General features: G+C 39.1%; 1 long non-coding RNA gene across 1 annotated transcript in view; it reads left to right on the top strand.

Annotated features, from left to right (window-relative positions):
• Positions 1–6000, top strand: part of LOC111741674 — an 85910-nt gene that overhangs the window by 14986 nt on the left and 64924 nt on the right. Inside the window, exon 2 of the long non-coding RNA XR_002781058.1 lies at positions 3717–3815. This is a non-coding gene — a long non-coding RNA (uncharacterized LOC111741674). The remainder of the gene's footprint in view (positions 1–3716; positions 3816–6000) is intronic.

Below are 6000 nucleotides of genomic sequence, written 5' to 3'. Positions count from 1 at the left end.
ATAAGAAACTGCAAAATTGTTTTCCAAAACGATTGCCCTGTTTCGAGTTCCCAGCAGTAATGTATGCCAACTCCAGGTGCTCTGGGTCCTCCAGCTCCAGCACTTGGTATCGTCAGGTTATTTTGTAAGCCGTTCTGATAGTTGTCTCGTGATATCTGATTGTGATTTTAATTTGCACTTCCTTAATGACTAATGATGTTGCACGTATTTTCATGTGCTTATTTGCCATCCTTAGATAGTTACTTTATGTATTCTGTCCAGTGTTTTTGTTGTAATTTGTGGGAGGATAGTGTAAAGTGTGCTTACTCCATCTCAGCCTGATCCAGAAGTCTGCAATACCTTTGGAATTAAGTTTTAGTATATTCCTCAGAGAATATGCTTTAGACAGCACTGCAGACAAATGGAGCATTACCAGCATGAGGACTATAGATGATATGAATGTATCTCAAGGACACTTAAGATACTGCTTCTCCTTTGAGTCCTATCTCCCAGTTTATTGAGAGCCTGCTGCTTTGTATGATTAGCTCCTACAAAATTCAAGTGGGCAAAAGAACTTATGTGAGTTAATTAAAAATGTACCCTACACCTGTGTTCTGACCGTCAACCCATTTTGCTTCCTAAGGACACAAGTCTACCCATTCCTCTTGGGTTACGGTATTTTAAACGGCTGTCATAGAAAGTAACTGGATCTGCTTTGGTGCTTTCTCCCTTTTGCACAGTCCTACTGGAAGGACGTCAAGTTTGATTTGACCCAGTAGTTCTCGGTGTTGGGAAACAGGCTTTCCCTGAAGTGCACTCACTTTTCAGTTAGGCCGCCTTAACAACAGAATGGATAGGCATGGGTCAAGATGATCAGCCATGACAGTACATTTGTCAAACTGGAGCCAGAGCTGAAGTCTTAAGATGCCCAAGTATTAACATCCACGCTCACTTATGAGGCAGGATTACTTGAACCCACATGTAACCCTCTAGCAGGATGTCAGGTAATTCGAATGGCTCCATCAACTCATCTGGGCCATTAGAATAGTGCTACCCAATGTGGGGCCTGCAGACTACAGCATTAGCGTCACCAGGGTACTTGTTAGACATCCCAATGCTTAAGAAACTCCTTCTGAATCAGACCTCTGGGGTAATCACAGGAATCTGTATCTCAACAAGCTTCCCAAGGAATTCTTATGCACTCTGAAGTTAAGAACCACTGACACGTAACTTATACTTATCACAGATGTGGATTTAAAAGTCAAGAAGAGGAAACGAGATGACTCTCCTGATATTTTCATATTTCTCCTGAGTGTTGATCTATTACTCTTTTAGGACCAGATTTCCCAAACCTATACCTTTTTAAAAAGGAATAACTAAAATGGCTTCGGTGATAGCAGTGAACAAGACTGCCAGCTTTCCAGGAGAGTATGTGGCCCTCCTTTTACAATCATATGTGATAAAATAGTATTGTGAAGTGTAGGTAAAATACAACCCTATTTTTTAACTATTTTAAAGGAAACACACACAATAAAGTAATTTTTAAATGACAGCAGTTTCTTATTTTCCTTACAATTAATGTTTTAAAAAATAATATTCAGAAAACCTGAGGGAAAAGCAAGCAAACTTATTTGTAGTGTATTTCCTCCAAGAAAGATATCATTTTGTGAGCAAAATACCAGGGTAAAGTGAGCAAGTTCTGTAGTAATTCTGACTATCATCTCAGTCTTGAGCCTAGTTAAAGGAATTCTGAGAGCTGAAATCAAGAAAACTGGCAAAAAAGATAGAAGCGGTCTTCTAAATTGGTCTCAAATTGGTCAGATGCTGTTAATAAATATTTATTGAGTACTTATTATGTGCAAAGTGTATGCTTCATGCTGAAGCTGGTCATCATTATATCTATTTGAAAGTATGATAAGCTAGCCTTACTAAATGTCCGCCAAAATCCGTGTAGGCCATAGAAAGCAATGAAGTTTTATTCTTTCCCTCTATACTCTCCTTCCACTTCTCTACAATCTACTCCATCACATACACACCTTATCAAGATGTATTTTCTTTCACAGGAAGCTGATGCTACTGATTTAACATCAGGGGCACAGAATTTTCATTGTTTCTTTGTTTCATTCAGCCATGGAGATTCTCAGATTCACCCTCTTCACTCCCAGTTATTACCAAGAGCATGCATTTTGCAAGCTGATGAATTGAAATCTGAAGTACAAAGTGTGGACATGGAATTGAGCTAAAGGATATTATTATACAGAAGGAAATTATTTGGGGGAGAATTGTCTGTCCCTGCTGTTCAAACTGTAAACACAAGTTAGATATCATATAATACTTTTAACTGTTTTCCAATTAATTTCTCTATGAAAAATTCATCAGTGAATTAGTCATCACATCTTATGTTGGTCTCAGACTGGAGCCCAGGTGCATCACCAGTTTTAGTCCCCACTCTGCCCGCCCCACCAGACATCAATTGCAGCTTATTGAAGAACAGATAATGTTGGCGCTGTAACCAGAGCTGCAGAGATATTTGGCACATTGCACATGCAGCCCTTGGAGGACACATAGCTGACTACCCATCTTCCTACAGCTTCAATCTCAGGCAGATGAGTAGCCTGAGAAGAGGCAGAGGGTCCTTTGAAAGGCAAGAGTGCTGCTTAGTGGATTAACTGGGCACTGCCTCCATCCGGGATCACCTAGGGAAGCCACAAGCAGAACAAGGGAGTGCTTGGGTGAAAGACGGGATGGCTACGTGCCTGGGATCTCTTGACTTCTCGTCATGCTCCTCTGATTATTTCCTTATATTTGGAAAGAAATTGTGGCATTAGAGGAGTTTTTCAGAAAGCAAAGAAGAAAATGATCACCTTTGATAAGCCAACTGGTTTTTTCTTTGAATGTGAGAAGTCTTTGTTCAGTTTACTTTGTTAAGATCCCAGGTATCTGTCCTAGGTTCTGCTCCACTTATATTCTGATATAGGCACTAATCAGCGGTGGCTGCTGCTGGTCAAGGACTTGGGAAGTCCATGTGCAGATGTCCATTCACAAGGGGAGAGGACCCAACTCTGTGTGACTCCGGCCAGAGTTTGAGAAACCTTTTAAGTTTGACAATTCCTACACACCATCAGAAATACCTCCAAATCACCATGTAATTTAACTGTTTCTGGTATTAGTTGATTGGGAAAATACTTCTACTATCACAAAGAAATGACAATAGTTTCAAAAAGAATTTTAAATGATTTTGTATTTGATTAATCATAACACCTGCAGACATTCGAAAATAGCAGTCCATGTGAGACCTATTTTTATTCATTATGCAGACAATACTTGGTGAGCAGAAGAGCTAAAGGGTCTTTTTGCATAGCACTTGGATTCTTGCGTGTCCATGATACATAAATTTGAAACCAGTGGCTTAGACAATGAATGCTATGAAATAAATGAATGAACACATACAAAATAAATTAATAATTGTGGAAAAAACAAACCCGGATTTATTAGTAAAACAGAAGGAAGTAGACCTCTTTGCTGAGGCCGAAATTACAGTCATTTTGGTTGTTCAATGGGAAATTATTTTATGATAATTCATGTTACTGCTATGAACATCTGTGATGAATTTAAGATCACTTGTTGCTTTTGGGTCAACAAACTGTGTTAGTAGAGCAATCAGATGAATTAAGTATTCTTTAGAAGTAAAGTTCAGCTATTGAAATTGTGGTTTTAAAGGTGTTTTTTCTCTTTAGGGATTCAAGACTACAGACCACGTAGACATTTGTGGCTTTGAGATGTAACATTGCCAGGATGGATTCGCACGCCCTAACTGCCCTGAGCCAGGATAGAAGGTAATTTGATGTCCACTACCATACTACCTCTGGTGTTGTTGGGGTGATGTCCACCCATAAAGTGATGGAAACACCTGTTTAAAGAGGGATGTCTGCTCCTAGCAGAGCCATGCTACAGCTAAGAGCAGGCTCATGGACTACTATTTCTCATACTTCCCTTTCAACCCTGGAACACTGGTCCCCCATCTAGGATCTCTGGGGGTGATGACGAGGCTTCGAGTGCCATTAAATGGAATTTTGAGCAAAGGGTAAAGCATCACCTAAATCTTATCTTGGTTCAGCCCCTCTTGTCTCCTTGAAGTCCTCAGAGTCACTGTGCCCACAGTGCACAATGGCAAGGGAAGAAAGGCATCATTTCTTTTCAGTGAGCCTGTGCCTGAACCACCAGTGCAGACTTTTCTAGGCAACTGGACTAAAATCCATGGCTTAGACCCAAGGGAAGCGGGAGAATTCACCTCTCCCCTCATTCCAAAGCTTACCTTCTAAATTTTACCACCTTTGTGGAAACTGTATTAGGAATATGATACCAGGGTTTAGAACATCCAGGTGGATGTGAGAGAAAAGAAGAGAAGGAAGTCAGAGCCCAAGGCCGGATTCTGCTCCACGGAGGCGAGGGAAATAGAGACGCACACCCATGTATGTGACCCTCTAACACCCAGGGTCAAATACACACTAGAGTCTAGAATCTGGACCACTCAGGTTACCAACAGCTGCTTTAGAGAGGACCTAGAAAATAAGTGGGAAGAAAGCAGAGATCTCCTTTCTCTATAGTACCTATGGGTCTCATTCTGGAAGACCATTGTCCACTTAAGAATTCTGCTTTGGAAGATAAATAACTGGAAATCTCCACATAATGAAATTTTCTGGCAGATGAAATTCTGCTCACAACATTGTTGGCACAAGAAGCCGCATCGAAAGTCTTTGACCTCCTGAAGCCGAAGAATAATCAGGCTCGTGCTGGCATTTGATGAGTTAAGTGAACTGAAATATGAAGTCTGACAAAATTATTAATGGAATTTTCTTTAACCAAGAGGATCAACAAAATCCATAGGAAGTAAATCTTTGCTTCATCTCCTACTGCTGTTATTGACAGAATTATGGAGGCATATTTTTTTTTTTTTTTTGCAGAAAGCCAATGAATGCCTTGATTTTATAAAAACTGGATAAAAACAGTATCTAACTAAGGAGATAAGAATGTTCTAGAAGAGTACTGCCCAATAATCTTCACTGTCCAATATGATAGCCAGCAGCCACATACGGTTATTGAGTATTTGAAATGTGACAGTATGGCTGAGGACTTGAATGTTTAATCCAACTTAATTTTAAATAATACGATTTTAAATAGCCACATGTGTCTAGGGACTACCATATTGTAAAGCACAGTTCTAGAAGAACTGTTCCATACATGGGTACTATATTTTATTAAATATGTCATGGGCACAACTGTATATAATAACATCTATTATTTTAGATTATTATATTATTGTCTATTATCTATTATTATAGGTATTGTTATATACAGTCAAAATAAAAATAAAATAATTCACATATCCTTTAACCCTTCTTAAGAAAGAGAATATTACCCAAACCTCTGAAGTCTCCCAAGGGCCCTTTCATAATCCCTTCATTTTCCACCCCACCCCCAGAGGTAACTACTACCCTAAATTTTGTGTTCATCATTCCCTTATTTTGTTGTATGTTTTTACCAAAAATTTTATTCATTCCTAAACAAAATTTTATTTCACTTCACATGTTTTTGGACACTTGATAAACTGAATTGTACTGTGTCTATTCTTTGGGGACTTGCTTTTTTAATTCATTATCATGTTTAACAGTCACCACAGTATTGATGGCTAGAGCTATATTTCATTTTAACCACTCTTATTAACATACCGATGTCATTTGTTTATTTCAGTGGGAGAGCAGATTAGATTCCCTCCATGTCCCCCTCCAGGCAGTGGTAACGGTACCGTTTCTATTTTCTTGCTAGTACAAACACTCAGGATGTTTTTCGCATGTTTCCAGGGGCAGATAAGAAAGGATCTCTCTAAGATTCATATCTTGGAGCCATACACAAGACAATAACTGATCTATATTTTCATTTACATAAAACTCAAAGCAAAATGTTTCACAGTGTCTCCACTGATGCATGTAGAAGAGCAAGAGATGAAGCCGGGGAGTTGCT

Source organism: Pteropus vampyrus, unplaced genomic scaffold (assembly GCF_000151845.1).
Source record: "Pteropus vampyrus isolate Shadow unplaced genomic scaffold, Pvam_2.0 Scaffold81, whole genome shotgun sequence".
NCBI classification, from domain to species: Eukaryota; Metazoa; Chordata; class Mammalia; order Chiroptera; family Pteropodidae; genus Pteropus; species Pteropus vampyrus.
This window is presented reverse-complemented; position numbering and strand designations above follow the sequence as displayed.